Source organism: Triticum aestivum, chromosome 2D (genome assembly GCF_018294505.1).
Source record: "Triticum aestivum cultivar Chinese Spring chromosome 2D, IWGSC CS RefSeq v2.1, whole genome shotgun sequence".
Classification (NCBI taxonomy): Eukaryota; Viridiplantae; Streptophyta; class Magnoliopsida; order Poales; family Poaceae; genus Triticum; species Triticum aestivum.
The window spans coordinates 616734055-616741666 of NC_057799.1; the positions used below are offsets into that span (position 1 = coordinate 616734055).

The following is a 7612-nucleotide window of genomic DNA, read 5'->3' on the forward strand; positions in this document are numbered from 1 at the left end:
TTTAAATTTCTTTTGAAGAGTGTTTTTTGTAATATACGTATTCAGAATATTTTAAAGTATAAACAAGAGTAAAAAATAGAAAGTAAAACAAAAAACAGAAAACGTAAAAAAAAAGGCAGGAAAAGGAGGTTGTGGCCTTCCGCGCTCGTGGGCCGGCTTAGCGAGTCCGATGCCAGGACTCACTGAAGGCGAGACATAGTCGCGCCCGTTCATCTACAGACTGGTTTTTCTGAAAAAAAAAAAATCTACAGACTGGTTCAACATGTTTCCAATATCAGGTGCTAGGATTTTATCACCCAAGAGATGTTCTCCAGTAACCAGGCTGGACTACCGAATGCACCCGAAAAACATACCGCCTCCGGATTTATGAGAGAACTCCAGATCCACGCCGCCTCCAAGGATTTACTGGCTCTAGACACCAATTGTCCCTACCTAAATTTAACACTAGAATTTCAGAGATTCAGAGCAATATTGGCTTGTTTTGCTAGGGTTTATATAGCCAAAGGCCACTGGCGGCTAGATCACCTACAAGTTTAATTGCTGCGTATATTAGTTTCAGTTTCAGGTATTTTGTGCAGACTGCTCCAGCGGCTATTCCTTCATAAGTGTTGTGCCGCTGCATCTTTTTAGACGGGCAATGCTAGACCTACGTAAGGTCTGTTACGTGTTCTACGTAAACAACAATGTGAAGAAAGATTATTGGATCGATTAGAGGGAAGAGGCCCACCCCCATTAAAATCAGGAGGGCCGAGAGGTTTATGGTATGGAAAATTACGTGGCCTTTCATAGCCCCTTCGTAGGTGTAGGATTATCGTTTTTAGACAAATACAATCATGTTTATTTAAAAGGAAAAAAAGGGAACCTGCATTCCATTACCACTCTCATAAGCATACCCGAAGTGAAAAAAATGTTTTTATTTTAACTACAAGCTACATATATATCCAAAAGTCAAAACTGAGCATGTATTTTTTTCTTTAAAAGAAAAAAAAATTGGAAGCTGCATTCCGTTACCACTCTCATACTCCTACCTGAAGTGAAAAGGAATGATTTTTTATTTTCAATTGCAAGTGTAGTTGATCAGCAATGTCACCTGCTCAGTTTTAACTTAGTTACAACATTGTCAGTGACTTGAATATGAAGAGCTTGTACTTGACCAAACTGCTACTCCCTCCGTCCCATAATATAAGATTGTTTTGTACACTACACTAGTGTAAAAAACGCTCTTATATTATGGGACGGAGGTAGTCGTATTTTTGTTCATTACCAAACTGTAGTTACGTGAAATCAACTCTGGAAACTGAACCGGTATTACTATATACTATATGATCTACTTGTCTTGTTTCTACCTAGAAGATTGGATTGGATTCTTCAGCTAGCACAACAGTTCAAAATTAACATCAAACAATTATATGGTCAGCAGCAAATCTGAATACTAGATGCAAATGGTCCAGAATAACACCAGGGAGTTAAAAATTAGGGTACGTTTCATCATACAATAATATGGATTATTTAAGCTGGCTTAGCACTAGAAAAGTCAGTACTCCTTGCTGTAAACAGGGAGCAGTAACACTACACTGATAGATAGCAAATTAAGTGCCATAATGCATGCCTGCATACACTAGCTAAAGTTCAGAATGACTAGCTGAATCATTCAGAGCACCTCCTCGATCCTCTGCTGGTTGTTGAACAAGTAACGACCGGATTTGTGCTTGATCATACGGAGGCCACGGATCAGCCCTTTGCCTTTGCCACTACTGTGGTCATTGTTTTTTATGGCACCATTTCTGCTATTCTTGCCTTTGCCGTTGCCGTTGCTGTAGGCTACTTCCATACCAGTGAAGAGGGCGAATTGCTTGTCAACATACATCTCGTTCGATTCCTTGTCGAATTGCATGTCATCCAAGAAGTCCACGACCATGAACTTGCCAGAACCAAGGCTGATGACCCTGGGCTTGAACAATTGGCTTGGCTGCCACTCCTCTGGCAGGTCATCGTGCACCCAGATCCGCATCTTCTTTGGCGGCGGCTCCTCCCCTTCGACGACGCCAGAGAGGTCAGCAGCGCAGGGGAGGTCGTCTGCGACGCCGAACCAGAGTCCAAGCTCAGGGACGTAATCTGCCTTGCCATGGAAGGGCATGAGCCAGTCGCCAGCTTTGCTCCACTCGCGAGTCGCCATGTGGAAGCAGTAGGTGCCATGGCCCTCTGAGCCAGAGATGGAGAAGCAGATGGTGTCGCCGACGAGGGCGTGACCATAGACGAAGGCATTCCTGTGGTGTGTGATCCACGGGGGCAGCGGGAGGATGTCGCAGTGCCAGAACCTGTGAGACGCGAGGGACGTGGTGATCCCCCTCCACACCAGGGCCTCGAACTGCGGGCGTACGTCCGCCTTGTTGGGATGGAGGACGCTATCGATGATGTAGAGGTCGCCTGCGTCTTCGCCGTCAAGGAGGTGTAAGTCCGTGGGAGGGACGGAGATGGCCAGCGGCGCCTCCTTGTACCCGTGGAGGCTTGGCATGGAATCGATGTAGCGGGAGTGCCTGGGGACTTGCTCTCCGAGGCGGTTGGCAAGAAATGAACGCAGCGAGGAGACCGGATGGAGTAGGAGACTTCCGGTGGCTTTATGACCAGCTCGGTTTTTGGCGGATCGATCTTGGGCGCCGCCGCCTCCGCCGTCGCCAGATCGGTGTTGCAGATCCTTGTCCTGCTGGTGGCCTCGAACTGGGCGGGCGTCAGTGTTGGCAGCACCTTGCCATGAGCGGCCGCCTCTTGTGCCGTCGGGTGGAAAAACTTCACCTTGGAGAGCTCCAGGTTCAGGCGCCGCAGCGAATACGCGCGTTTGACCCCTTCGAACAACCCCAGGTTCAGGATCCGCCGAATGCTGCCGCTCATCCTCCTCCCTCCGACGATCAGCGATGGAGGGTAACAAGTAGTAGAATAAGGACAAGCAAATCGAAGCAAGTTGACACAGATCTACAGGCGGCGGCGGGAGCAGAGGGGCAGAGCGGCGGCGGAGAACCTGGAACAGAGCGACGGCGGAGAACCTGCGCTGTGCAGAGCGGCGGCGGCGGCGGCGGTGGGAGGGAAGGAATAGGAATGGGAGGTAGGTCTAGGTCTTCTTGGTCTTGGTCGTCTCGCCTTATCACCACGGACCATCATGGGCTGGGCCCGATGCTTTCCTTGTATCAATTATATATGGGCTGCCATAACGCCTGAAGGCATTACATGGAAGGGCCCATGTAGCTCGTTACCTACTGCGCCCGTTCCAAAAGGAAACCCCTTATAAATAATTGTAGAAATAACTAAAAATATATATAAATAATTTTAGAAATAAGTGTCCCCTCCCTTATACAAAAAAAAACCATTAACAGACTTTTCCAGATTATAATTATTGTGAATTAAAAAAACATGTTCACTCATTTTAAACATTTCAAAAGGTTTCATAGATGAACATTTTCATGGAATCCCAAAAACCATTCACGAACTTAAAATACTTTCACAAATTTGAAAAATATTCACGTACTTGAAAGATATTATTCGTGAATTGTGAAAAAAAATTCAATCTCGAAAACATATTCACCATTTTTTTCTAAATGTACATACCCTTTAAAAAAATACTCAAGAACTTTAAAACATGTCGAAAAATATAAAAAATATATGAATTTGAAAAATTATCACAAATATGAAAATATATTAGTATTGATTTTATTAAAAAAGGAATTTTAAAAATATTTTTCAATTTTTGAAAAATGTCAATAAAATTTGAAGTGAAAGTTGTTCAACAATATAAAAATAAAAGGGAAAGGAAATTAAAAAACAAGAAGAAAGGAAAACATGTCCGGAACATTCTATAACCTTCTAAAACCATATGGAAGGCCTAAAAGACCGTTATAGTGCAATAGGATATTCGTGTGTGCACTACTACATGACCCCTCATTAGCAGCATTATGACGTGACTAATAACAATGTTTGGACCCAGCATCGCTATTGTCAAGCCGCTGGTAGTTTGCAACTAGCACTAGTACGCGTCGGTGCTATACAAACGGGTTTTATCCCCTTTTCGCGACGGCATTTGGAACCGTCGGCAAGTGAGTGTGGGCGATGGGGGGTCCTTCCCACACGACTTAGAAACCGTTGGGGATAGGGAGCCTTGATGCATACAGTTGTCTCTATATAACCGTTTCCGATATCTCAAATATCTCAAATGCTTCATCCTTGCTACTCGTTTGTGCTCGCATTGCCATCGCAGTCGGAGTTTTGTGATTTTACCTAAAACCAGGCAGATTCTAGGCATGGGAGCTTTCCAGGCACGGGAGATTTACGATGCCTGGCACATCACAAACAGTTCATGATTATAAACCGTGTACGATAAGTAGACAATCACACACATTTAGTTTTTCCGCACCGTATGTGATAGTGTCTGACACCACACACGCTTTGCAAATGGCAACTGTGTGCATTGTTACACATGTTTCCTCTCCGGGGACCGTGTCGGATTATGATGTATATCGCACACGCTATGCTTTATTAACCGTGTGCGCCGTAATGACCTGCACACCCTAATTTCACCCTAATTTAATTGCTGCTATTTAAAATTATGCCTAATTTAAACTTAAAAGTAGACTATAGCTTTATTCATATCCATCAGGTTCAAACAATCAATGCATTATTTGATTCACAAGTACATATGTTTAAGAATTACATAAGCATCAAATAAAGAATGATGAACCAGGGTTCTATACTTGTACTATTACAAATGGAAAAGAAAGATGCGACAGACATTCCGGTTGCTGAACAAGGTGAAACGGAATGGCTCTATTGTGCTCTGCTGGATGCAGAAGTGTCACACCCAATATGCGACCCTATCCAAGAGGAACTCGAAGGTCCCACCAAGGATAGACCCGCACATTGGAACGCTTTTGCAAGGTGGATATCATTACATCAACATTACATAATAGATGGGGATACATACAAGAGGCATACAAATGCCGCAAGAATACAACAATACATCATACATAAGATCAACATCCGACTACGGATGAAACACAAACTGTCGTGGAATTGTCACGGCAGATGTCCTCGTGCTAGGACTTAGTCGTGGAGCCATCGCAACTAGGAAGCTTAAAGGGGTTAACGGGACAAGGAACACGAGGGTTATACTGGTTCGGCCCCTTACGGTGAAGGTAAAAGCCTACGTCCAGTTGAGGTGGTATTGCTTATGGTTTCGATGAGCAGGGAGCTTGATTGCTATGCCTGGCTCTCGATGAGATCTTTCTTGTCCTTAAACCGCTGCCGGGTCGTCCCTTTATATAGAGAGGTTGACGCCCAGCAGCTCTCAGAGTCCCGGCCGGCTCATAAGAGTGTCCGGCTCGGACTCTCAACTATTCTTGCCTTACACTACAAGTTCTACCATAATAGCGGTTGTAACTACGGGCCTTAAGCCATCCCCGGGTCTTAAGCCCATCTTTGGCCCGCCGTCTTCAAGCTTGGCGCCGGGCTTCAGGCGATGATCATTATGAGTAACCCGGCCCCTCTGGGCGGGTGAATCTAAGGTTTATATCCTCAACATTAGGCCCCAGATTGATTTGAGCCGGCTCATGTCAATCTTCAATCCTTTCGACAGAAAATCTCCGGCTTACAATTGTGTGAAGGCTATAACCCGTCGTGACGTCATCTTCTGGATTCCGGGTAACCCGCCGTGACGTCATCTTCCATTAAGTCCATTTTTTATTCTGTCGCATCTCCAACGGATCTTATCTTTAATGGTCATCCCGAAAATCGAGGCGCCTTTGTGGTGAGATAATCACGCCGTGACCTCCTCGTTTCTCGCGCCCACTTATGAGCCTCGACTTATAAATAGCCCGGCCCAATGAGCCTCCAGTCACTTCGCCACCTCCATCTTCTTCCTCTCGCCACTGTGCTGCGCTCGAGCTCCACCGCCGCCGCCGCCGCGGGTCTTCTCGTCTTCACCAACTCCGGCCGCTGCATCAACCTGACGTGACCAGATAAACGACGGCGATCTCCGCAACTCTCCAGCACCCGTAAGTCCCTGTTACTCCGTAGAATAGATCCGCATTAGGGTTCTTGCTGTTCTTCCCGTGTTCGTCGCCGTTCGTCGCGAGCCCTCGGTAGATTTCATTTTTACCACCTTTCTTGATCTTTAGACTATACAAAACTGCTGCGGTAGCTGTTTCACTTCCATTCCCAATGTACATAGATCCCCTTTTATTGCATAGAGGCTCCGTTCAAACCCGCGAACTTCTTCCGCGTCTGTTTTAGGTCTAGAAACTTTCCCCTTTGACCGACCGTTTTGATCCAAATTAATTACTGCGATGTGTGAAACCTGTTTTTACCACACTTAGTAAAAAAACTGCATCTGCTGAGTCATGGCGGCTTACATTTCCGGCTTAAAGAAGCCGCGCGCCGTAAAATTTTCCAGCTCAAAAGAAACCACGCGCCGTAAAATCCTCTGGCTCATTTATGATAAAGCTGTAGAAAATTTGAATTACTCTCGATACTTCCAGCGGCTTAGATAACCCGATGTACTTAACCATATGTCATTAGGCCCCTTTCATAAGCCGCCACTTTGAACATTGAACTGTAAATTTCCTCCGGCTTATAATTGAACCGGACATGTCCTTTTATCATAGGCTTCCGTCCTTCACCATGCCTCCCAAAGCTCCCAAGGCACCCATCACGTGCAACTGGATGAGGTCCAACGTCACCAATGACACCTTAGCTGAATTCGTAAAGACGGGTTACCTGCCCAAGAAGGATGTCATGTCTTACCGTGCCCCTGACCCGTCAGAGGAGAGACCGCAACCAAGGGAGGGTGAGGTAGTGATTTTTGCTGATCACATGAGCCAGGGCTTCGCACCCCCCGGCTCAAAGTTCTTTAGAGACGTGCTGAATTTCTTTGATCTGCGGCCACAAGACATAGGACCCAATTCCGTGTCAAACATATGCAACTTCCAAGTATTCTGCAAAGTCTACCTTGGAGAAGAGCCCAGCCTTCTGCTCTTTAGAGAGTTATTCTATTTGAACCGCCAGAATGAGTGCGCCAACGGACCGAGCCTGGAACTTGGTGGAATCTCCATTCAACGCCGGAGAGACTGCCTTTTTCCTTACGCCGAGCCGCCAAGCCACCCAAAGGACTGGAACCAGACGTGGTTCTACTGCCAGGACACTTCGCCGGCTGACGAGAGCCCGCTGCCCGGCTTTCATCCCTCGCGTATGGAACCAACTCACCCTCTGTCAGACAAGCTATCTCAGGCGGAGCGCCAACCTCTGATCCCCACCATCAACAAAATCAAGGCTCTCCTGGGAAATGGCCTCAATGCCATTATTCTGGTCCGGGTCTGGATCTCATGGCGGGTGATCCCCTTGAGCCGCCGCCCCGGCTTAATGTGTGATTACACGGGCCGGAAAGATGATCCCCTGCGACACAGCCGCAACGATCTTCCTGAAGACGTTGCTGAAGACATGACCAAGGCCCTCTTGAATGAGAGCTTGGCAGACTGCGGGAGGACCGGCTTAAGCCCCTTCTGCAAGACCAACCCGGCCCCAGCGGTAAGCCGCTGATCTGAACATCTTAATTTTTCCTTTAGATAGTTTT

General features: G+C 46.5%; 1 pseudogene; it reads right to left on the reverse strand.

Annotated features, from left to right (window-relative positions):
• Positions 1-1408: 1408 nt before the first annotated feature.
• LOC123054992 (uncharacterized) lies at positions 1409-3102 on the reverse strand (annotated as a pseudogene).
• Between the last annotated feature and the right edge of the window lie 4510 nt (positions 3103-7612).